Raw genomic sequence first — 27,035 nt, forward strand, 5'->3', positions numbered from 1 at the left:
ATGTGTATTAAATGTGAAGACCACAGACCCTGCATTGCTTGGAGCAGATGCCACTGACAGATGTATGGATTTTTGGTTTTGGGCTCTTTAGTGGACTCTTCGCCAATTTTTTATTTTCCTAAGCTGTAGATCCCTGCTTCTGATTGGCATACATGGTGTTAAAGCTAAGAGTCCCTATCAGTGGCTACTTACTTCTGGATGCTCATCACACGCATATGGACATCGATGATATCACTGCCACTGGATTTCATAAGTATCTACATTAAGACACTAAATTCCTAACCTTCTGGTTTGACTCTTACCAATATAGGGAAGCCCTCCAAATGTATTTGGATTTGTCCCTCCTGCCTCCTCTCCCTTCCTCCCTTCCTCCTTCTTTCCCTCCCTTCTATTCAACAAAACACCTGTGTAGGAGTCACCTTTTGGGCGGTCTGCTTAGCTCACAATGATTCTTTCTTCTCTTTTGCCCCCTTTTCATTGTCCCTAGTAATTGTGTTTAAATCATATAGCTGTGACCAACTGAAGTTAGTAAATTGAACTGCCGTGGATACCCGACTCAAACTGGGCATTCTGACTCCCTCCCTGGAATTTGAAATTGAGACCAAAGAGGAGACAACAAGGGATTCTTTTGGCATGGCTGCACTTCTGCCCTGTAGGTGCAAAAATTGTGGCAGAACCGAGTCCCTCCACTACCATCCTCCTCTTTCGCTGTGTAATCTGATAACAGAAAAAGTCAGTCTGTAGTGCAAAGCAGATGTAAGGGTGAATCGGTGATGGAATAGGGGAGAGTGTGACTTTTGGATGAGAGATGGCTTTCCATTTCTTATATCTGTCTTTCAGAATCTTGGCTTGGATTTTATGTGCTTTCCATGTATACTTATCACTTGTGCCCCACCTCCCCCCACTTTTAAATTGAAGCTAGCTCCTATAGATCTCTGTTGCTCAATTTCGAAGATTTTATTTATTTATTTATTTATTTATTTATTTATTAAAAAAATTTTTTTTAACCTTTATTTTTGAGACAGAGAGAGACAGAGCATGAACGTGGGAGGGGCAGAGAGAGAGGGAGACACAGAATCGGAAGCAGGCTCCAGGCTCTGAGCCATCAGCCCAGAGCCTGACGCGGGGCTCGAACTCACGGACCGCGAGATGGTGACCTGAGCTGAAGTTGGACGCTTAACCGACTGAGCCACCCAGGCGCCCCAGAAGATTTTATTTTTAAGTAATCTCTGCACCCAATGTGGGGCTTGAATTCACAACCCTGAGATTAGGAGTCACATCCTCTCCTGACTGAACCAGGCAGGTGCCCCTCTGTTACTCAATTATTAATACAATCCATTTGTATGGGCACTGTGGCTACACCCCTTACCTGGTGAGTTCAGATATTGCAAGAGAAGATTCTTGCTGAAGGCCACCTGGATAATAATAGAGGCATGGACATAAGGTGTTGGGAGCGCTGAAGAGGGATTCCTCACTCTATCTGAGGGTGTTGGCGGAGGTTTCACACAGGGTAGGAGGGCAGGAGGTTTGAGCTGGGCTTTGAAGGATGGCAGGAGTTTATGAGAAATGACAAGAATCTAAGTCCAATGAGGTCAGGCTGGTGTGTAAAAGCATAAGAAAGAGCAATTATAGAAACTGGGGGTGAAATTTGATGCCAGAAAAGTCAAGGGTTTCTTATGTTATGCTAAAAATAACAAGACATATTTTCAAAAGAGAAATGAAGATAATCTAAAGCATAATTTGGAACAATTGGTCTGGAATATCTCCTCATTATGTATTCATTTGCTATGCACTGTAATAGAGCCGGTCCTTATAAGTGCATTTGGAATTCAAATGACTCTCACATATACCTTCAACAAGGTTTGGCCTATACTTTAGAGGAAGCTATTGAAAAACATCCATAAGCTTTCATTCTGGTTGTAATATTTCTGTGGCATGGGAAAGACATTAAAAAGGAGACTTTCACACATCACATTTGGCAAGGCAGATGTTAATTAGAAACAAAAGCAATTTGTGTTTAATTTAATGGTAGTGGGAGATTCATTATACTGTTCTTTGGTCGGACACAGTGTAATGAAGGTAGATTTCTATGCTGTTTTTCTCTCTCTTTCTGTTCTCTTTGTCTTTCACAGCCATGGTTTAATATATTTCCTGGGGATTCAGACTCACTTCATTTTTTTTCCCATTTGATTTTTTTTTAATATCGTCACTATTACATTTGAAATTTAATTCTTTTCTGCTTCTAAGCTTTCATTTGCTTGTTTTTGCATCCTGTAACTACACATTTCTAATTTTCTTTATGGTGGGCAAAGTCAAATTGTGGGTTATTCAGGGAATGGCAACCTGATTATCAGGTAATGTGACTCTTATTTGTTTGTTTATTTATTTATTTATTTATTTATTTTTTACCTTCTTCTTTCTCTTGCCAATTTTATAACCTTTTCCTGCTCACCAACATATTTATTAATAATCACCCAGGGATGAAGGAGGAGAAAAAAACTCAAGCAATTAAAATTTAGTGATTTTTAAGCGAATTTGATAAAAGGTTCATTGGGAAGAATTTGAAACTTCTGGCTAGAAGCAAGAACTTTGATTATCAGTAGAGCTGGGATTCTTTTCTGAAGTCTTAGCAAACTATAAGAAAATATATTCTTTTTAATTTTTTTAATTTTTATTTATTTTTGAGAGAGAGAGAAACAGATTGTGAGCAGGAGAGGGGCAGGGAGAGAAGGAGACACAGAATCTGAAGCAGGCTCGAGGCTCTCAGCTGTCAGCACAGAGCCCAACATGGGGCTCGAACTCACGAACCACGAGATCATGACCTGATCCGAAGTCCAACACCTAACCGACTGAGCCACCCAGGCACCCCCAAAACACTTTCTATTTTTTTTTTTAACGTTTACTTATTTTTGGGACAGTGAGAGACAGAGCATGAATGGGGGAGGGGCAGAGAGAGAGGAAGACACAGAATCGGAAGCAGGCTCCAGGCTCTGAGCCATCAGCCCAGAGCCCGATGCAGGGCTCGAACCCACAGACCGCGAGATCGTGACCTGAGCTGAAGTCGGATGCTTAACCGACTGGGCCACCCAAGCGCCCCCCCCAAAACACTTTCTAAAGATGGGTCATAATCTTGTGGTTTGTGGGTCTGAGCCCCGTGTTGGGCTCTGTGCTGACAGCTCAGAACCTGGAGCCTGCCTCAGATGCTGTGTCTCCCTCTCTCTCACTCTCTGTCCCTCCTCTGCTCATGATCTGTCTCTCTCTCTCTCTCAAAAATAAACATTAAAAAAATTATTTAAATAAATACATAAAAAGATGGGTTTAAAGGAGACCTTTAGACTACTCCTTCATGAGATATCTTACTTCTTATTTGGGAAAGCAGAACAGAACCACCACTCTACTTATTGAAAGATGGAGACAGGTAGTATGGCTTTCAGGCCCATGGATGTGTGTTCTAGTCCTCACTTTGCCATTCATTATCTATATGACAACAGAAGCACTATAAATAATAGGAATATACTGATGGCTTATGGTGCTATTGTTATATGCCAGGCATTTTACTTATGATGCTTTGTTCTTGAAAAACTTTATGAAATGGGAAAAAAAACTGAGTCAGAGAGAGCTTATGTAGTTTGCTCTAGGTTACTTGGTTGGTAAGTGGCAGGATTCTAACTCCAGAGCCTTTGTTCTTCATCACCACTTTCTACTTTCTTCCAATCCTCAATTGCCTGGCCTCTCTAGGCCTCAGTTTGTTTTTACAAAAGGGAAACTACTAACTCTGATACTCCTTCCTAGCAGAGAGAACCAAATGAGAGTGTGAAAGGAAAAATGTTTTGAAGAATGTAAAGTAGGAGAAAAATACCAACAATTATGAAGATAAACAAGCTGAAAGAGAGAAAGAGAGGGAAGGCTCCCTGGAGTGAGAATTAGAGCTTGACCTTCAGTAAAAGGGCTGCCGTCATTGTGCTGACAGCCCAAACCAGGGACCTGGGTCCCTTCCTCCAGAGCTGTCAGAATGGCAGGGGCAGGGGACAGACGCTGGGCCTGGGCATCCAGGCGTGAGTGGTACCAGAGTCTCTGGGCAGATTCACTCAGAGTCTGACCTTTTGAATGTAAAACACTTGTCAGGTTGCCAAGTGCCAACTAGCCACAGGGTGGATTCAGCCGGGAGAATAATATTCCTGTGACTTTTCCAGGGATGCTCTCTTTTTAACTGGACCCTATGACCACAGGGTCTCTTTTGAAGAGAAATGGCTTCTACTGAGCTCAGGGAATACCTGGAAACTGGGATCTGTCTAGTATCTGGTTGGCACTTCTCAAGTTTTAAAACCCATGCCTCCATTTTAGAAATGTGATGCATTCTATAATTTGTATTATAAAAATAGCTGTATATATTTCATTTTCTAACTATAAAATTATGTCATTTATTTGAGTGTTTTCAAATTATATGCCCCCCCCCCCCACCATGTCTGGTAAGTCTCTCTGGGTGGAGTTTTGGTAGGGGTGGGGGGAATGCTTGTTCTCTTTGGGAATCATTGACATATATAGTATTTTCATAGAAATGTCTCAGCCAACCCATTTGGACAAGAGATCTGCACAGGAGAGCTCTGTGAAAAGCAAAAACATGGACTATTCTATAGACTTGGTGGAAAAGCTTTCCTTGAGGAATCAAACTACAGAGGGCTAGGATGACAGGTTAGTAATTTAAGTCACTGACTACTCAGAATATGAATTCACATCCTTGTTTAAATGTTTACAGTTTGGTAGATTGTAAAATGGCTGCAAATTCTTCCCATCTCAGATTGCACTCCTCTTTGCCATGTGATTTTCTTGTCCTTCCATCAAGAGATAGAGTTTTTTTCTCTACCTCTTAAATCTGGGTTTGGCTATGTGACCTGCTTTAGTCAAAGGAACATTAAGAAATGTAATGCAGCCAGAGGCTTAAAAAACAAAAACATTGGGCTTGCCCTCTCTTGCTGCTGGATCCCTTTTGTCACTACATGAGGAAGCTCAGAACAGCCTGCTAGAAGATGAGAAAACAGAGGGAGTAAAGACAAGGGTCCCAGGGGAGGCTCCTATACCACCTATTCTGCCAACCACCCAGCATGTGAATGAAGCCACCCTATCTTTGTTTGGGTTGCTGTAACAAAACACCAGTGACTGGGTAGCTTATAAACAATAGGTACTTCTCACAGTCTTAAAGGCTGGGAAGTCTAAGATTAAGAAGCTGACAGGTTCAATGTCTGGTGAGAGCCTGGTTAATAGATGGCTATCTTTTTGCTCTGTCCTCACATGGTGGAATGGGTAAAGGAGCTCTCTAGGGTCTTGTGATGTTTTGATTTATCATAAATATATATTTGGTGTTCCTCTATTCTCAACAGAGCTCTTAAGATCCTTGGAATTTCCCAAGTAAGGTGAACAATAAAGGTGTCTTTTTTTTATCATAACAAGCGTCTTTCAACCACACCCGAGTTTATGTTAATGAAGTGACTTTTGGGGCACCTGGGTGGCTCAGTCGGTTAAGCGTCCGACTTCAGCTCAGGTCACGATCTCGCGATCTCGCGGTCCGTGAGTTCGAGCCCCGCGTCGGGCTCTGGGCTGATGGCTCAGAGCCTGGAGCCTGCTTCCCATTCTGTGTCTCCCTCTCTCTCTTCTCCTCCCCCGTTCATGCTCTGTCTCTCTCTCTGTCTCAAAAATAAATAAACGTTAAAAAAAAAATTAAAAAAAAAAATGAAGTGACTTTTGGACCACCCTTAAGGATGTTAGTTGCCATGGGAACCAGCCTTTTGATTAGAGGGTTCCAACATTCAACCACACCCCTGGAGATTGAGTTCCATTACCAAAGACCAATGATTTACTCAATCATGCCTATGTAATGAAGTCTCCGTAAAACCCCTAAAGGACAGGAGGGTTCAGAAAGCTTCCACGTTGGTGAACAAGAAAGTTCTGGGAGGGTGGTTTACCCCAAACTCCATGGGAACAGAAAGTAGTGTGCTCAGCTCCTTCAAAACCTCTTTATCTCTGGTTTTATCACCTGTAGTGATTATCTGGATGTTCATTTGCATCTTTAATATCCTTTATAATTAATAGCCCTTATACTGTAGGATCAGGCTAACACTGCATCAGAATTGAGTTAAATTGTAGGACATCTAGCTAATGTCTTATTTCACTTTCTTTAAGGTGTCTTTTGATGATAAACAAGTTCTCAGTTTTGTTTTTCACAGTCAATGCTTTTTATATTGTTTAGAAATCATTCCCTTGCTCAAGGTAAAAAAATACCCAGTTAATGCTTTCTATTTAAAAATACAAGTTTTGTTTTTTTATACTTATGTTTTTACATATCTGGAATTGATTTTTGGATATAGTGTGAGACAGGGATCCATTTTTTTTCTATATAGATTGCATTTTTTATGACAGTTTTATTTATTGAACAGTTACTTCTTTCCCTACTGAAGTGATATGCCACTTCTATCATTTATCAAAACATTACATAAATGTGTGGATTTATTTCTGAGCTCTCTATTGTACTGTCTGACTCCTATTCTATCCTATTCTATTCTATCCTGTCCTAACATAGCCCATTCCATTCCATTCCATTCCATTCCATTCCATTCCATTCCACTCTACTTGTCCATTTACCTGACCTTGCACAAATATAACTGTCTTAATTATTGTAGTTTCATAATATTCCTGATAGTTTGTAGGGCAAGACCTAAAAACTGCTCTGCTCTTGTATGGATGATCCTATCCATTCTTGGTCCTTTCCTTTTCCATGTACATTTTAGAATTGGTTTATCAAGTTCCATGTAAAATCCTGTTGAGATTTTATGTTGAAATCTGTAGATAAATTTGGAGAGAATGGATATCTCCACCATATTGTCTTTCTAATCATGGGCATCTTAGATATTTCTTTTATTTGGGTCTTAATATTTTAACAAAGTCTTATAATTTCCTCTGTGATTCTTAGTTTTCCTATCTTGATGTTCTCTGTATTATGTACATGGTTATTTATTTTTAAAGATTTCATTTTTAAGTAATCTCCATATTCAACATGGGACTTGAACTTACAACCCTGAGATCAAGAGTCTCATGCTTTACTGACTGAGACAGCCAGATACCCTTGTAAATGGATTTTTTTTAAAACTACATTTTCTAATTGTTTATTGCTAAGCAAAGGTTTTTAAGGCCAACAAGCAGTGCTGAAAGATGTCCACAGCCACAGAAAAAAGATGTACACATCACCCATCTTCCAGGAGCAGCTCAGAAGTCCACTCTAATATCGTTAGAGTGCCATCAGGAGAAACAAGGTCATGAAGTCCTACTATGTCATGAAGTTCCTCCTGGCCGCCACGCCAGTCATGAAGAAGATAGAATATAGCAACACATTTGTGTTCCTTGTGGATGTCAAGGCCAATGACACCAAATCAGCATGGCTATGAAGAAGCTCATCAGGCTTAGTTAGAGGCATAATTTGACTGGCTCCTGACTATGATGCTTTGTATATTGCCAACAAAATTAAGATCTAAACAGTCCAGCTACTAAAATCTAAATTTTTTCACCATAAAAAAAATTCTGTAGCCAACTTACTTGGTAAACTTTATTTTTTTTAATGTTATATATGAAAAGTTTATTTTGAGAAAGAGAGAGAGAGAGAGAGAGAGAGAGAGAGGGAGAGAGAGAGACTCGTGTGCAAGTGGGAGAGGGGCATAAAGACTGGGAGAGAGAGAATCCCTAGCAGGCTCTGCACAGTCAGCACAGAGCCTGATGTAGAGCTTGAACTCACAAACCATGAGATCATGACCTGAACCAAAGTTGGACACTTAACTGACTGAACCACCAGGCACCCCTAAACCTTCTTTTTTTTTTTTTTTAATTATTCTATTTATTTATGTATTTATTTTTATTTATTTATCTATTTTATTTTAACTTGTTTTATTTTTTTAAATTTATATCCAAATTAGTTAGCATATAGTGCAACAATGATTTCAGGAGTAGATTCCTTACTGCCCCTTACCCATTTAGCCCATCCCCCCTCCCACAACTCCTCCTGTAACCCTCAGTTTGTTCTCCATATTCATGAGTCTCCTCTGTTTTGTCCCCCTCCCTGTTTTTATATTATTTTTGTTTCCCTTCCCTTATGTTCATCTGTTTTGTCTCTTAAGTTCCTCATATGAGTGAAGTCATATGATTTTTATCTTTCTCTGACTGACTAATTTCACTTAGCATAATACCCTCCAGTTCCATCCACGTAAAACCTTATTTCTAATAATTTATCTAGGGGTGCCTGGGTGGCTCAGTCGGTTAAGCGGCCGACTTCGGCTCAGGTCATGATCTCACGGTCCACGAGTTCAAGCCCCGCGTTGGGCTCTGTGCTGACTGCTCGGAGCCTGGAGCCTGTTTCAGATTCTGTGTCTCCCTCTCTCTCTGACCGTCCCCCATTCATGCTCTGTCTCTCTCTGTCTCAAAAATAAATAAACATTAAAAAAATTTTTTTTCTAATAATTTATCTAAAAGTATTATTTTGAGCTTTATTTATTTTTATTAATTTTTTTAATGTTTATGTATTTTGGAAAGAGGGAGAAATACAGAGTGAGACCAGGGGAGGGGCAGAGAGAGAAGGAGACACAGAATGCAAAGCATGGTCCAGGTTCTGAGCTGTCAGCACAGAGCCCGATACAGGGCTCCAGTTCACGAATCAACAGATCATGACCTGAGCGGAAGTCGGTCACTTAACCGACTGAGCCACCCAGGTGCCCTTTGAGTTTTATTTTTAAATAATCATATAATATGCAATTAACTATGGATTTATATTCTCTTCTAATTCTTAGAACTCATTTGTTTTTATCTTATCATACTGGCTTAGACCTTTACAATGTGAGTAGAAGTGGTATTAGCGGGATCCATTCCATTCTTTAAAAAGAAAGATTCTAGCATTTTCCCATTTAGAATGATTGCTCTATTTTATAGCTACTTCTGTGTCTTTTTGGTATGTCCGCATCATTCTTTGAGTTCTTCCTTACTTTCTGGAGCAAAAAGATGTTGGAGGTTTATCTTGTATTTTTCCTACCCAGCCCCGCAATCAGCCATTTCTCCTAAGAGACTTGATTTACTCACATGGAGGGTGATCTACAGAAACCAAGATCTAGGGGTACTATTATTGGTATATTATGCTTCTAGTCTTAGTGAACAGAATGGACATAAACATACATATATGTATCTATATTAAAACCATTGAATTCACACTAATACCTCCAATTCCAATCCAATACCATAAGGCTTATTTCTGCTTTCCACTTTTTAAAAAAAAATTAAAAAAAAATTTTAAGTTTTAAAAATGTTTATTTACCTATTTTTGGGAGAGGAGAGACAGAGTGTGAGTGGGGGAGGGGAAGAGAGAGAGAGAGGGAGACAGAATCCAAAGCAGGCTCCAGGCTCTGAGCTGTCAGCACAGAGCCTGATGTGGGACTTGAACCCATGAACTGTGGGATCATTACCTGAGCAGAGGTCGGTCGCTTAACCGACTGAGCCGCCCAGGTGCCCCTCCCCTTTTCCATATTTGTAACTTTCTTATTTCAGTGAGAACCCTGTTTTCCATTATCCTGTATGTAACCAAACTCTTGCTGTGTAGGTCGAAAACACAAGAGGTGAGGGAGTAGCAGGGAAAGAAAGGAGGAGGAAGGATAAAGGAGGAAGAGGTTTTGTTTTTTGGGTTTTTTTTGTCTTCATTTTACAGAACCATTTCTGCTTTCTCACAAACCCTGAAGACAAGACACAGAAGGATAGGGGAGTGGAGAAGTGCCCCCAAGGGAAGCAAACCAGTCCAGTCTTGGCTTTGAGGTGGGGCTGAGTGGCAGGCTAGCAGATGGAGCTGGTTGGCCCTGCCTCTTCTCTCCCAGGTGGTTCCTGGCAGCTTTTTTTTTTTTTTTTAAGGCGATTTTTATAAGAGCAATTTTAGGTTCACAGAAAAATTGAGAGGAAGGTACAGAGATTTCCCATATATTACTCCTACTCTTGCACAGCCTCCTCCACTTATTAACATCTTCCACCAGAGTGGTACATTTGTTACAACTGGTAAACCTACATTGACATATCATTTCACCTAAGGTCCTTAGTTTACATTAGGATTCCCTCTTGGTGTTGGACATTCTGTGAGTCTGGACAAATGTGTAGTGACATGTATCCATCATTATAGTATCATATAGAGTAGTTTAAACTGCCCTAAAAATCTGGCAGCCTGTAAAGCTTAACTGCTTTGGTTATTTTGCTTTTGTGGGGCATGGAGATGCTGGGTATGCATTTAAATGAACCCTGTTGGGAGACCACCGTGGGAGTCTGCACACCTCCACCTACCACCGCAGGAAGTCTTCTTGGCCCTGGGGTGCCGCACATGCACAGCACCGTTTCTTGTTCAGTTTGTACGGGCAGCTATTTGTGTCAGGCACCTTGCTGAATTCTCGCATCATCTTGTTGGGCTCTATGGAGCTTGTGATAGTCATATTCCCCATAAAGTGCAATGAGTGTGGCTTGACCTCTCCAGGTTTGAGCATCTCCACTTGATTTTTGCTTTTAGGTTCATTCCAGCAAATCAGAAACAAAGAGGCCTCCATATACCCTTGAAGGAGCACCTGCTGAAGAAGCCTCCAGTGGCCCACTGCTGGGTGTGGCTGTTACAAGAGGGAGAGGCTGGGGGCACACTGGGGCAAAATCTGCTAGTTCCATGCCTGCTGGAGCCACCCAGTGTGTATGGAGTTTAGTTTGGATTCAACCTGGGGGAAATAGGTATTATCTGAGGTTCTAGCACTGCTGTTGATGCAGTGGGATGAAGGGGAGGCCACAGGGACACACTGGAGGGCTGTGCTGGGCTGTAGCGCTTTACAGTAACCCAACATAGGGTGAGGCCCAGAGGCCTGGTTGAGTTACACCCAGGCTGTCTTGGATGCTTGGCATTGGCAAGAAAAGGCCAGGGAGACTGTAGGGGAAACAGAAGCCCCAGAGGTGCTGGGGCCTTGGCATCATTAGGTTATCTTTACCTTTCTGCGTAGAGGTCTGGCCAAGGCTGGCTCTTCCCCGAAGTGGGGAATTCCTGCTCTTGTTTGTGCTGGTAGACAGATTGCTGTTTGCTGAGGGGTGAGGGGTGGTCTCCTTCCTCTCTAGGCAGTATAGGGGGCTGGTAGGCATGATAGTTTTGCTGCTTGTGTTCTGCCTTGTCTCCTGATCCTCTCAAAATCTGCCTTGCTCCTCTGAGTATTCCTAGAGGAGCAATTGTTGTGATTTGAATTGTGTGGCCTCCCTTCCCCCACAAGGCATGTAACGAAGCTCAACCCCCAATGTTATTTAGACATAAGGCCTTTAAAGAGGTGATAAAAGTTACATTAGGTCATAAGGCTGGGGCCCTAATTTAATATGACTGGTGTCCTCATATGAAGAAGAGACCCTAGAGTTACACAGGTGCAGAGGAAAGGCCATGTGTGGACATAGAGAGGAGGCCAGGAAGATACCTCTCACTTAGAAACCAACCCTCACAGCATCTTGATCTTGAACTTGGAGCCTTCAGAACTGTGAGAAAATAAATTTCTGTTGTTTAAGGCACCCGGTCTGTGGCATTTTGTTATGGTCATCCTAGTTGACTAATACAGCAATTAAAGATAGGAATGACAGGTTCACTGAAACTCAGTGCTTGGGATTGGTAGAGACCCAGTGCTGTACGTCATAGGATGGGGAGGGAGTGCTGCTGTTGGTCAGATCTGCTGAAGGCTGGGACTTCAGGGTGAGGGTGTAGACCTGCAGCTTGGATCTCTGGTATCCCAGAAGCAGATAGCTGGTTATCACTTCTTTGTACCTCTGGCCTGTCAATGAGTCCTGGATATTCTCACGGAGTAATCCATGGACACAATCAGCTCAGTCTGTGAGGTCTTTGTACTCAAGAGACTGATTCTCCATAAGGCTTTAGTTCCTCATCTTTATGACCCATATTCATCCATGGATCCTTCGTCATTTACTTTAAAGTGCTTCTCTTGCTAGGACATTGAGAATGAGAAATTTCTTGAGCAGGTTTTCACATTCCATGCACAAGTCAAAAGGAAGATGGTATATTCTGCTCACTTCTTCCTGCAGCTCCTTAAAGTTCTGTCCATCAAAGGCAGGGATCCACTGACCAATGTATAGAGAATGATTGCCAGGCTCCACATAGCCATGGCAGGTCCCTCATACTTTGGACCCTGCAAGAGTTCCAGGGAAGCATAAAGAGGGACTGTTCCAAAAGTTATCTAACTTGTTGACAAGGTGAATTAGTTGCTGAAACCAAAGTCTACAATCTTGATGTTCATGTCAGCATCCAAGAGCTAGTTTTCTTTGTTTAAGTCTCTATGTACAATAAACTTGTGGTGCTAGTTCTGTATAGCAAACACTGTTTGGCAGAATTTGACTTTGATCTCTTTTTCTTGCATACTTTCATGAGCCACTAGGTACTCATCTCCACTAGTATACTCTATGACAAGGCTGCTTGTCCCTAGTCTCCATCACTTCACATAATCTCACTATGTTGGGATGATTGAAAGCCTTCATGATTTTTACTTTTCGGGATAGTCTCTGGAGGGTGGAGGAATTCTGATGATCTTATCAGTGATCTTTATGGCTACCTTTTCCTAGTCAGGATGTGTCAGGCCAAGTTCACCACGACAAAGGTACACTTGCTGATGGTCTTGAAGAGTTGGTTGTTGTCAACATGGTTCTCCTAAGCAGAGATGTTGGATTAACAGCTGGGCTTGAAAGCAAGCTTGGGAATTTAAGCTCGGGATAAGCTGGTGAGAAGCTTGGCCAGGTCACCTCAAAAAAAAAATCACTTCCAAAGACCACCTGATGAACCGATCTTTATGATGGAATCAAAACACAATGGCAGACTAAAAATGAACTAAAAACATACTAAAAAAATGCGAAAAAAAAGATGTGAGAAAAAAGAATAACTTTTAAAAATGAAAGAAAAAAGAAGAAAAAAAGTAAAAGTAAAAAAGAAAAGTCAGAAAAATAGAAAGTGAGAAAAGATAAAGAAAATGGGAAAGTGAGGGAAAAAAAGTAACAAACAAAATATACAAAAACCCACAATGTCAAGGAGAAAACAAGCTAACTTTAGTCAAATGTCCTTCAGGTCATTGAAAACCAGCTTCCTGAACTAGAAGCACAGCAAATCTCAGCCCAACCAGGGGCTTATATAGGTGCTTGGAATTCTATAATAATGGTTGCTGTGAGGTCACAGCAAGAAACGGACCAATCTTGGCTGGTGATCATCCACAGTGTTTTTTCTCATTTTTTTTGGTCTTACAAATCTATTTGTCTTAAAAAAGAATTGCTGAGAACTCCCAATAGCTTTTTGTTCATGTACATTATATTTATTGATATTATTAGAATTGGAAAACTGTATGATGCTTCAGTGGCTTTTTCATTTCTAGTTTGAAAAACTGTAATAATTTTTTTAGGCTAAGAGTATTTTTAAATGCCCAAATGGGTGGGGATTTTTAATTTCTCTTTTTGTTAACTTTCTTCATTCTATTCATATTTCAGTTTGTAAAATATAGCTAAAATACCATTATAAGAATGATGATTCCTCAATATCATCTATTCAGTGTTAACATTTTTCCCATATATTTTGAAATCTTTTGTTTTTCAGATTGTACACTTGAATCGGGACCCAAAACAGGTCCACATATTGTGATTGGTTGGTATGTGTCTTAAGCGTCTTTTAATCAGTTTTTGCTACATCTCCTTTCTCTCATAATTTATTTTGGAGGAATTCAGTTTTCTAGTGTCCTTCTGTTTGGATTTGCTGATTGTATTCCTGTGGTGTAGATTAACATGTTCCTCTGTATTTCCTGTATATTGATAGCTCAGTCTTGAGGTTTAATCAGATTTTACGTGATCTTTTTGGTGAGACTCCTTCATGGGTGCTGTGTTCTTTTATCAGCAGGTACATGGCGTCTGATGGTCTCTTTGTCATGTTAACTGGCTTCTATTCTTATTGCCTAGATCCATTATATCATGACAGGTAGCAAAATACTCTATTATCTGTTCAATTATTAGCTGGAATACTTCTACAAAGAGAAATGTCTCATCTATTGTAAATTTCTAACCCAATTACCTGTGGTCCGAGATGACAGTCTTTGATTCCTGTTCTTGAAATTTGTTGGAGGTGTTTTTAATGGTGTAATACACATACTTTCCCCCCACCCCCTCCCAGGTTTTTCTATAGGACTTCTAGGTAAAATTTCACTTCAACAAATGTTTCTGTAACAAAAAAGTATTTTGAAAGGTTCTGAACAAAACCAAAGGAATAAATGGCTAAGTGAGGAATTTGGGCATCAAAAACATCTTAGATATTTGAGGTCCTAAGAATATTTGATATCTTGTCAGGGCTGAAAAAATACAAAGGCAGTTATCTACAGTGCTACCCACAGCCCTTAGCATTGTGCCCAACACGCAGTACATGTTCAATGTATTTTACCATTGTTAGTATTATATAATCTATCCATCTCATTTTATGTGTGGGAAACTGGGACTCATTCATTTGTTTGTTCATTATATTTCCGAGCCCACGTGGTCTGAGGAGGCACTATACTAGGTGCTGTGGTAAACTGCAAAATAAAGTCCCTGAGTCTGTTGTGCTTTTTTTTGTGGGGTGGGAGAAACAAAAGAACAAATTAACAGGTAAGTTGAGAGATGATAATGATATGAAAGGAATAAACAGGGTGATGTGTTAGTGCTATTAGGTGGGGCACTATTTTAGGTGCGGTACTAACATTTCCTAAGAGACTACTGGACCAAGAAGGAGTTCAATAAGGAAGATCTAGGAAAAGGATTTTCCAAAGGCTCTGTGGTGGGAATCAGCTTGGCATGATTAAGTTGCAGAAAGGCCATCAGTGTGGCTGACTGTGAACAGGCAGGCAGAAGGGTGATTGAAGGTGAGTCTAGAGAGGCAGGTAGGGGCAGAGAAGAGAATCCAGTTTTTGTGGCCAATTCCACGTCGGTACATTTGGTATCTCACTCTGCATGATTCTGAGGCCCTGACATTTCTGTTTCTTCAGCAGAACATGCGCAGTTCCAAAATACAGTGTTTTAAAAATTACTTCCCTGATTCTGTCTGCCCTGCTTTGAAGTCTAGACCTGTATCTTAGGAAGGCAGTTCTTAAGGAAACGTGGCCGCTTTGCTCCAGCCTGAGTTTTCTTTCTGGCTGCTGCAGTCTGCTCGTGCCCCGGGATCTCTGGCGTGAGTTGCTGATTTGAGCAGCGTTGAAGAGCCAGCCTCAGGATGATTCCTGCTTTGCGCTCTGCCCTGACCTCTGGTGGACTCGGCCTGTTAAGACACAGATCAGGCTAGAAACTGGAAGCCTTTGCTTCCTATCCCCACCTGCTGGTATTGGGCTTGGAGTGTGCACTGCACAGTATTTTGAAGACCTCCAGGACCTGCGGAGAGGCACAATGTCAGACACTGCCATGGGGTGGCTGGGTGACTTTGACCATCCAATACCTCTTATTTTGGTACAAGAACCTTTCTTTAGAGTATGGATGGCATCAATCCTGCATGTAGCCCAAGTACAAGGAGTGGGTGCAGGACATGGCCTGACCAATGGGAGCTCACCATTCCTTTGGCCTCAGGGATTGGTCCGGAAAGAGCACATGACCGAAACTGGGCAAATCAGGTCTTCTCTAGGAGTTGGTACAGGGACCCTGGGAGAGAAGGCTCACACTCCTGGATCTAGAATTTTATAGGTCCTGTATATCCGGATTGCCAGTAGCCATTCCTTTGGCCACATGGAAGAGAGGCTGCCTGAGGATTAAATCAACACTGAGGAAGAAGGTGGGGGTCTGGAAATTCAAAGGGAGTTATCATTTCATCTCCTGCTTCTGGGTGTGCTTACAGTGAGCCAATAAATTTCCTTTTTACCCTTAAGCTAGTTTCAGTAGGGTTTTTGTCACTTGCAGCTGGAAATCTCCTAATTATTGCAATCAGTACTGGCCATTGTTATCATCAAAACAGTAGTAGGTAATCAAGGGTGAGTTTGAAGTAAATACACTGGGGCACTTTATGACCCTCACCACATTTGTTATTATATACTGTATAGTGATCAGTGTGATTTTTTAAAATGTCAGTCTCTCTATGAGCAGGATCGTATTTATTTGCTCATCACTCTAGCTCACTGGATGATAGTAAGTTCTCAATAAATATTTGTGGAATGAATAAATAGCTACATGGCAATCTTTACTGACATGAGAACCTAATTGCCATTAGCCAAAACTATTGTGGTTATCTAGGGGATAACCTAGATAACACACCTGTGTGTGTTAGAGAAAGAAAAGAAAGCAAACACAGCAAAATGCTAATCAGTACTGAAATTAAGTGGTGGCTACAGAGGTGTTCATACTATTCTTTTAACTTTTGAATGTTTGAAAATGATCAAAATTTAGGTTCAGAAAAGAAGAAAGATTACCATTATCTGGATGGGCACTCATGTTTGCCCTGCCTTTAAGAAACTTCCAATCTCCAAATTGTAGGACAGATATACCAGAGAAAGACCATTTGCACTACAAAAGAATTTTTCACTTTTCAGGGGGAAAAATCCTCAAGTCTTCAAATAATACCAGTTATAATGGTCCAGGGAAGGCACTGAGTTCAGCTGTAGGGGAAACTGGAATTAGCCCTATAGAGCAAATCTTCACCTCCTTCTCTTCCTTCCTTCCTCCTTCCCTCCTCCACCTTCTCTTTCCTTTCTTCCTTTTTTATTTTGCTAAAATAGAAAATATTTTGTTTTTATTAGATTCTAAAGTCACTGTAAAAGAAAACTGCAGACACTAAAGAAAGATATAAAGGAGACAATAACCCATCACTGGATTAAGGTATTATGATTTCTCTATTGCATGACCTAGTGTAAAAACTTAGCCACACATATTAATTTATTTATGAAGCAGGAAAAAATAGACCTACAGCATTATTTGTCATGGTGATGGCATCATCACCACCATCATCACCATCATTGTCATCATCATCATCACTGGAGGCTTGCGTCAGGCACTGTGCTAAATGCTTTACTTACTTTAATTCTCACAACTACTGTATGAATCAGAGGAAAGCATGGGGCGGGGGCGGGGGGTGGGGGAGGAGGTTAACTTGCCAAAGGCTGAGTGGAGCTTTAAACCTGCCTGGCTGACTCCAGAGCCTGCGCTCTTAATCATGCACCATTGTTTGTATCCAGTTCTCTAACTTTGTGTGCTTTAGTTATTTCTCAGTCTTAACATTTTATAAACAATGCTTCCAGGAATATCTCAGGGTAAACATTTTTATGAGTCCTCAAAAATCTCAGCCCTTAGGACCCCTGGACTGTATTTCTTTCTGAAATATTAACGAGGCAGATATTCTTATTGAGTAAACAGGAAAATACACTCAACAATGAGTCTTCCTATAAAGTGTGCTACCAAGAGTTGGAAGGGAGTCTTCTGGTTGATCTACTCTGGGCTAGAATCTTCTCTAATAATGACTTGGTGACAGAGGTAATTACAATAGTAATAACCCTTCCCCCTCCCCCCCCCCCCCCAACACCTCGCTGTGTCACACTGGGCCATGCCTTTTTCCTTTGTGATTTTCTTATTCTTTAAAATAATCCTGTGAGGTAGGTGTTAACTGCCTATGTTCAGATGATAGCAAATATCCTGTGGCATCCCTGACAGATGAACACAGCTTTTACTTAACACATGCCTATGAAATGGGAACTCTGTTTTGCAAAGCACTTTGGACCACTTGTGGACTGCTCTAATTGCTGACGTATTATTTTATGTAAGAATTCACTTAAAATCCCTTACAGAATTCACCACAGGATTCACTAGATCTCTTTTCACACAATATAGCTTGCACTTGAAAAAGAAAAAAATAACAGTGAACGTAGCTGCCATTATTGAACATGTGCAAGGGGCCAGCATGTGTTCTTAGTGCAGTTCTCACCCGCATTACCTCATTTGTGCATTACAACCTCAGGAGTGGTTGTGGGGGGGAGGGGAGGAGGGGGGGGCCTGTTATTTTCTCCATTTTATATATGAGGTGGTTGAGGCCTGTAGGTATTAAGTACCAAGGCCAAGACAGTCCCTTCCCACCTGCATGCATTTGTCTGTGGCTTTAGAACCTGACCTCCCTAGAAAGTTTCCTGAGGGTGGGAGAGTGAAGCTGGTCAGTGGGGTCACCATAGAAAATGTCAATTTAGAAAGACAGAAAGCAGCTGACCAAGCTCCTTCCCCAAACTCTTCAGTTTTCAGAGTCTTATACAGTATGTATGTGGGTTGTAACAAGGAAAATTTAGATGAAAGTCTAGCAAACATTAATTATATCAATAAACATCTATTAATGATGTCATAGTGATTTTATATTTTGTTGAGGGGCTAAAAATAACTTATTGGTAAGATAATAAAACTTACTAATAATTATTGGGTTTCTTTTTATGTACTATGCCTGCTCGTTTAAGAAAAATATTTTATTGAGGTGAAAGTCACATATCAGAAAATTAACCATTTTAAAATGAACAGTTCAAAACTGAGGGTTGCTGGAGGGGAGGTGGGTGGGGGGATGGGATAAATGGGGAAGGGGCATTAAGGAAGACACTTATTGGGATGAGCACTGGGTGTTATACATAGGAGATGAATCACTGGAATCTACCTCTGAAGTCATTAATGCACTATATGCTAACTAACTTGGATATAAATTAAAAAATTAAAAATTAAAAAAAGATAAAACGAACAGTTCAGTGGTATTAAGTATATTCAAAATGTTGTTCAACCACCATTTGATTTCCAAAACATTTTCATCACCCCAAAGTAAAACCTTTTACCCATTAAACATATTCTCTCTCTCTCTCCCCACCTCTTAGTCCCGAGCAACCACCATTCTGTGTTCTGTTTCTATGGTTTTCTTTATTTTGGCTATTTCATAGCAAGGAAAATTTGTATGTGACTTTTGTGTCTGGCTTTTTTGGTTAGGATGGTTTGGAGGTTCATCCATGTTATAGCATGTATCAGTACTTTATTCCTTTTTTATGGATGAATAATATTCTGTTGTGTTTGTCTATTCATCTGTTGATGAATTTTTCCATCTTTTGGGCAAGTAAATCCCCATGGTCATCCCCCTCCTGATATTGGTGATAGTAGCTGTCATTTAAGAGTACATTATATGATTAATACTGTTATTTCTCCATTTTACAGATGGAGAGACTAAAGTTTATAAAATTTAAGCACTTTTTCTAAGTTATATACTAGTGATAGAGCTGGGATTAAAACCCAGGTCTTGGTGACTCTAAAACTGTCAGTATGTGATGATTATGTGCCTGAGTTTCCTGTCTTTCATAAAGATGATTTTAAAAAAATTGCAGTGGATACCTGCTGACCATCAGCGATAAAAACCACTAATCAGTGAGTTCTGAAATCAATTTAGTGGGTCATCAGAAACTGAAATAGAATGGAATAGAATGGAAAATGTTATGTAGTAAGAGTATTACTTTGTGAAACTCTCATTTCAGTTACATGTGTGTGGCATGTATGGGTGTGTCTGCCCTGCCATGATGTAAAATATATTTCTTTTTTTTTAAACAATATTTTTTAACGTTTATTTATTTTCGAGAGATAGAGAGAGGCAGAGCATGGGGGGGGGGTGGTAGAGAGAGAGAGAGAGATACAGAATCTGAAGCAGGCTCTAGGCTCTGAGCTGTTTGTTAGCACAGAGCCCGATGCGGGGCTCAAACTCACCAACTGCAAGACCATGACCTGAGCCGAAGTTGGACGCTCAACCGACTGAGCCACCCAGCCGCCCCAAATATATTTCTTATTGTGGGTCTCAGTCAAAAGTTTTTGAAAAGTGTTGCACTAAGCTACTCGCAGGTTCATTTTTTCCCCCTTATGTATGAACTTCTTTGTGCCTAAATGGTCCTTGTTAGTTTCTGCATTCTTAAATATGGAGATGTTCCTCTCATCCTCCAAATTCACAAATCACAAATTCCCTGAAGTACATTTTTTGCTCCCTCACAGTCATCCCTGACTTACCTTACATGCCCTTTTAAGATTTGGTTGGTGAGTGCCAAATTTGGTGCTGCATGCCTTTGAAGTTCTGTTCACAATCCGCAAATACATTGTTTGCTTGGTTATTAAATGACAAGAAATGTGCACATTTAATAAACACTTTAATAGATGATAGCCCACATCGATCCCATTCAACACAAGCAATAATTGTGCTCATTTGTCACTTATTGGCACCCCCATCAGATGGGTGAGATGTGGAAGAAGACATCTTCCCTGCTGTTTGTCACACAGTGCGATTGCAATGTGGAGCTCTAGTCCCCAGACAGCCTCCGGGAAGGGGCCCTGTGGATATGCAGATGATAATTTCACATGGTGAATGTTGGGTTTTCTTCACGTCAGTAGCTATCCACAGCAGTTCTCTAGGGACCCTTTCAAAAGCCAGTTTGAAAACGTGTTCCTTAAAACACAGAATTTTATTAATAATGAGAACATATTAAAAATGCCAAGTTGTTGCTGGGAAAGTCCAAAAGCGGTCTTTTAATAACTAGAGTGAATTATAGCTTAAATCTACAAAACAGAATTAGGGTTTAAATTTTTTATTTCTGTACTATAAATGCAAGAATTCAGTTTCTTATTGAAATGTTAAAAAAAAAAGTCATGTCGAAAGTTCAAGGGGTTCTTGATTGGGTGGGGATGATGCGGAGACTGGTCATTCAGTAAATGTTGTTGAAATACCCATTGTGTGTAAAATACTGTGCCTAGTGTTGAGGATACAAAGGAAAAAAGTATGTTATAGTAAGCTACTTCAGGAAGCTATCCAAGAGAAAAACTCCTGTCTGTGTTCAGACATTTAAAGAAAGTTCATCAAGATCTTGTATGTCATCAATGGTAGGAAATTAGAACCATAATGTCTGTTAAAAAGGGAATAGTTATATATGTTTTGGTAGAAGCATAGAATGTGATACAGAAAACCATTACAAAGAAAGTAGACCTTTAAGATGATCATGAGAAAAAAGCAGATTTTAATGTGAACAGAAGCATGCTCTTGTGAAGAATGTGTCTCATTCACTGTTTTATTTCAAGCATCTAGAATAGACCTTGACATATAGTAAGTGTTTGGTAAGACTATGATAACATTTTAATGAAAATATCATTAAATTTTATTAAATAAAATTTTATTTTTATTTTATTAAATAAAAAACATTATTTAATAAAAATATTTGTACACAGATATACATCAAACTGTGAAGAGTGGTTAACTCTGAGGCATATGCTTGGGGATGGAGAAAGGGGGGACTTTGGGAGGGCAGAGATCAAACCTTGCATGGGTCCCAGTGCTTGTTAAGTGCACTCAGTGTCTATGAAGTATAAACAACCAATGTTTTGAGTTAGGCCTATAGTTGCCTGATTCATTTTTGTATTCTATTATTTTATTTATTTTTTTAAGTAGGATCCATGCTCAATGTGGTGCTTGAACTCATGACCCTGAGATCAAGGGTCACATGCTCTACCAACTGAGCTAGCCAGGCATCCTCATTTTTGTATTCTAAACAGTGACTAGAAGGATGCCTTGAACGTAGTGGTTGCATCAGACACTATTGGCTGCTTACGTAGCAGCTGTTCCTCATTTCTTCCTAAGTTTATACACCCCCCAATTTTCAGGCTACAATATGATCTGGGAATGTAGACCATTCCCCTGAGTACAGGGTCTAAACCTAGTTTAGTAATTGCATTCCCCATTTGCTCCAGAGATTTAGGGGTGGCCATGTGACCAACTTGTGGCCAGTGAGATGTAAGAAGAAGTCTTCTGGGAGGGATTTTGCTTCTGAGTAAAATGAGATAGGCGAGGAGATTAGCTTTTTTCTTGTCTTAAATGTGGTTGTGTGAAGCTATGATGTTTGGAGTTGAGGCAGTCATATTGCTAAAGCAAGAACCCCAAATGTAAAAAGTAAAGATTGAAGAGCAGAAAGGTAGAGAGTGTCTGGGTGCTAGGTGACATTGTGAAACCTCTGTATCAGTCCTGAAACTTCCAGAAAGAGACTTGAATTGTGAAATTTTGCAAGCAACTATTAGGTATGCATTGCTACTTGTGGTGAAAGCAATTCTAAGCCTATACAGTGGTCTAAAAACAGGGTTGCATTAGTGGATTCAAGTATTAATGAATTCAAGGAGGTAACAGTCTAATTGGGGACATAAGCTGTATAAATTAAAAAAAACCCTTGACAATGCAAGATGATGTGTACTGAATGAATAATGCAGCCTGGTGGGCCTATCGGGAAGGTCTTCATGGAAGATACCAAAATGTGAACTGTTTTACAAAGAACCTGACTAAATAACCGACCTATTTAAAAAAAAAAGTGAACTGATGCTTCAAAGCTGGTAATAGTAAAGGTGTGGATTTAACAATTAGCTGTGCAAAAAAAGTCAGTTTAGTTTTTGATAGCTTAAATTGGTCTCATTTTTGAGACTTCATTCTGCTTGATGTTCGGAAACATAATACTAGTTTATTCTAGGTATAGTCAGTCAAGTCAGTATTTTCTACCCTCCTTCCTTATCTCTAGAAGATATCTAAGTACTGATGGGCTCATGTGGTGTCATGGAGTTGGAGTGGGGACATTTGATCCTATGTTGGTGACTGTTGACAATGGCAGTACTTCTCAAACATGCATATCACCTGCATGTTTATGAAAATGCAGACTCTGATTCAGAAGGTCTAAGTAGGGCCTGAGATTCTGCATTTCAAGCCCTCAGGTGATGCCATTGCTGCTATCCTGTGGACCACACTTTGAGCACTAAGGAGATGACTCTGCTTAAAATCACTGCTTTGGGGCTTTTTCTTTTCAGTTTTATAGAAGCCAGGCTTGAATGGGGCAGGTCCCCACCACTACTCATAGTCATTGCATCAAACTATGGTTTAATTCTCTATTGTCTTTTTCCTCCTATTTTATATATGATTTATGTTTTTGGTTTTTCCTTCTCTCCTGTAGCTCTGCTGGCTGTCATGAGCTGGGAATGTGCCACTGGAAAAAGGTGGCACATGTAATTCATTGTGATAATGGAATCTTTCATTGTAATGCAATTAGCAGTGGACATGTCTGGTTTTACTCTGGGAAAGCAATATGGAAAGAGTTATTTAAATTAGTGAAAGAGTATTAACATATAATTAATACAGGATTGCTCTGTTGGATAAAATTCCATTGTGTGTGGCACATGTATGTTATGTCAGACAATGACAACTATAACAATTGTTTTTAGTGTTGATTTCCTGGCTGTCACCCATGCTGATTTCTGTCTGCTAGTGAGATGGGTGTTAGAGGAGGAGTAATCAGAATCATTATACTTCTCAAAGATCCATTTTTCTATAATTCAGAAACAGGTCTTGCAAGTTCAAGCAGGAATAGTAGCTAAACATAGTAGCTAGGGACCTTGAGTTGATCATCAAAGCTCCCATTAGTGCAAGAGGTGGAACTTTTCTTAATAGAAATTACTGTAAATGGATATAGGAGTCATGGGGGTAATTGACTAACCAAGGCTTAAGCATGTTTGCGGAAAGCAAAAGCCACAAAACAGTATGCCTTCCCCCATTAGCCCCTAAACAGAAGTGAGTGGCAATTGCTGGTAATCCATCTCGAACCAAGAGTAGAGCTCTTTAGGATGTCAAATTACATGGGAATTGTAATGAGATTGCTAATGCTCATTGAATCTGTAGATCGTGTCTTTTATATGAGTTGGGTTATTTTCTAAGACATTATATTTTACTTACCTTGAACCTTCTGTAGTTGAACTGTCTTGGTAATACACCTTGGTGGGATGATGTGTTCTAGGCTCTTTGGAGAATGTTCTGCTATTCTTTCTGTTGCTGGGTTTGAAACGTGACTTGCCTTGACTGTCTGGAATTTTAAAATGTAAGCAATGGTGCCATCCAATGGTGTCTAAGCAGCCTTCTGATAGAGAAGAAAATAGAATTTACTTTGAGGAGATAAGCTTCATGAAGCTCTATGCTCAAATGTGGCTCCCAGGCTCCATGGATTATGTCTGTCTCTCAGTGGAGAGCCAGGTTCTTTGATTCTTGTCATTGTTGGGAAAAGTGACCTTGGTGGAATTCTCTAGTCTTGTCCAGTGAAAGTCACATCTCTCCTGAAAATGGGAAATTTTCTATGTTCTCCTGGCTTTGAGAATTAGGATCTTCATTTTTAAAAAGTAGGGAACTGGTTTTGAATGCAAAACAATGTCTGGTGTAGTACCAGTAAAAGCACTGTATTTTGAAAACCCAGACCTTTTCACCGCTATTTAAAAATCCTATCCTCAAATCTATAACCCTGTTTAAGCAGAAGGCTCCATGCATTGGATCCTGTGCAACTTGAGGTGTTTAAATAATTGTAGCTGAAGGAACACCTGGGTGGCTCAGTCAGTTTGGCGTCTAACGTCAGCTCAGGTCAGGACTTGCCATCAGGATTGACCCCGCGTTGGGCTCAGTGCTGACAGCTCAGAACTTGGAATTTGCTTTGGATTCTCTCTCTCTCTCTCTCTCTCTCTCTCTCCCTCCCTCCCTCCCCTGCTTGTGCTCTGTCTCTGTCTCTCAAAAATAAATAAACTTAAAATTTTTTTTCTAGATAATTTAATTGGAATCTGGATGTGGCAGACTTCCTGAGGAAAGCTGGTGTTCCTGCTATTCTCTATTCTCTAGGGTCTTTGGTGAACCCCCAGTTCTAGGACACATAAACAAAAATGCATTTTTTACTGAGGATTTCAGGAAGAAACAGGGAAGATGATTTCTACCATAGACCATGCAATAGATAGCTAATGAAGAAGATCTCATCCCTGTTCTGTCCTCTGCCAGCAGACTTGTCATTCCCCATCTCTTACTCCAGATAGTATTTGAAGACTCCTTTATTATGCAAGTTACTCAGTGTGTGTCCTCAATTTATAGACCCCCCTTCAGCAAAACAAAACCCTGGAATTAGCTTCAGAGTGGTCTTCTAGTGCCTCCTGAAGGCTTCCTCCCTCATCAAAGCTTTCAATTTAGTTATTCATCCAACTAAAATTATTTGGGTGGATGGGTTCTCCTGCTCAGTAAAGAAGATTTTTCTCCATAATGTTATTAAGGTATATCCTGCCTACTTCCAAAAATGACTGTGAACCATTAAGAGATTCAGATGTATGTAAATACTGAGTAATCAATTACATAGTCCAATACCAGGCATCATTCACTTTGTTACTATTTATCCTGTTGCCACTGGTTGCTCCTTCAAAAGAGTCCTTCAACCATTCCAAGTGGATTTTTTTGTCCTTACTTACCATTTTTTTTCAATCTCTTGGTAACTCCCTTCTTATCCCCCTGCTGAGGCTGGCCAGCTAGCCTTGTTCTTCCTGGAAGCACTCTCTTAGATTCTCTCCCTCTCCAGGATTTCTTAGACCTGGTTGCTGTTATACTTGAAAGGTGTTAATGAATGACAATGATGTAATGTATCATGGCTGCAGGACTATTTGCATTTAAATGGGGACTTTTACATTTGCACAGTCTGAACCCAGAGAAATGACTCCTTGAGGAGAATTACAGTCTTAGGGGCAGGCCAATGAGGCAAGCATTTGGCTGTATATAACCATCATTATACATGGATGCCCCTACCCCTGGGTGAGGGCTAGATGTACTGCGTGAGATGGGTGGGGGAATGCAAGTGTCAACTGAAAAGAACACATTTGACATTACAAAATAATTCTGTATTTGATGGCTTGTATGAACTGCCCCGCACTACAGGGTACAAATGTAATGATGTCTCTTTGACTGTCCTGTTCACTGTTGTATTGCTAGTTTTTTTTTTTTTTTAAATCTCCTTTTTCTGTTTATTTTGTTTTGAGAGAGAGAGAGAGAGAGAAAGAGAGAGTGTGAGCAAGCAAGGGAGGGGCAGAGGGAGACAGAGACAGAGAATCCCAAACATGCTCTGTGCTGTCAGCTCAGTGCAGAGACCAGTGTGGGGCTCGAACTTATCAACTTTGAGATCATGACCTGAACCGAAATCAAGAGTTGGATGCTTAACCAACTGAGCCACCTGGGTGCCCCTGAAAACCTTTTTATTGAGGAATCATCAAAATACAAAAAGCTGCACATATTTAGTATACAACTTTGTGAGTTTGGAAATGGGTATACACCCATGAAACTATCACCATAAATCAATGCCATAAATGTATCTGCCACCTCTAAGAGTTTCTTCCCATCCTACTTATTTAGTGATAAGAACACTGAACTTTAGATCTACTCATTTTGCAAAATTTTAAGTATACAGTATTGTTAACTATAGGCACCGTGGTGTGCAGCAGATCTCTGGGACTTACTAATCTTGCATAACAAACTTTGTACTCTTGACAAACACCTCCCTGTTTAACACTCTCTCCCACCCCTGCCCAGTGTTTTGTGTCCTGGCACCATAGTAAGTGTTCAATAATCATTTGTATAGTGCAAGGATGGATACATAGATGGTTGATTTTTCAGTAGATTGTTTAAACTCTTCCTCATACACAAGAACTCCAAATATCTCTCCTGAGACTTCCATGACCTGAACATTTCTATGAACTGCAGGATTTTTTTCTTAGTCTCCAACGATGAGTGGGGCAGCTAGTCCTTTTTTCTTTCTTTGTGCCAGACTGTGCTGCTGGTGAAGCTGAATTCTTCACAGTCCCAAGAGTCTGGTTCACCTGAAAGAGCCATAGGAGCTCTCCAAGAAGAACCTTCCACTCCTTCAGGGCCGGGGTGAATGGGCGCACAGAGCTCTGGCTCAAGACTGCAAATCTGAGCCTTTCCCTGTGTTCATGGGCACAGCTACATCCCAGGGCACAGCCTAGTGGACATCCAATCCTAGCTGCAGATATTTTCAATGGGGGAAGAAATGGAATTTGGTAACATATAATGCATGTCAACTGCTTAGTATAGTCTCTGGCATATAGTAAGCATTTAGTAAATGAAACTAATTTATAAAGTGTGAATGTATTAAAGTAGATTG

General features: G+C 40.3%; 1 pseudogene; it reads right to left on the minus strand.

The window, feature by feature from the left end:
• Positions 1–10,215: 10,215 nt before the first annotated feature.
• LOC109257556 (serine/threonine-protein kinase MARK2-like) lies at positions 10,216–20,148 on the minus strand (annotated as a pseudogene).
• Between the last annotated feature and the right edge of the window lie 6,887 nt (positions 20,149–27,035).

Source organism: Panthera pardus, unplaced genomic scaffold (genome assembly GCF_024362965.1).
Source record: "Panthera pardus isolate Hobbes unplaced genomic scaffold, ASM2436296v1 HiC_scaffold_2, whole genome shotgun sequence".
NCBI classification, from domain to species: Eukaryota; Metazoa; Chordata; class Mammalia; order Carnivora; family Felidae; genus Panthera; species Panthera pardus.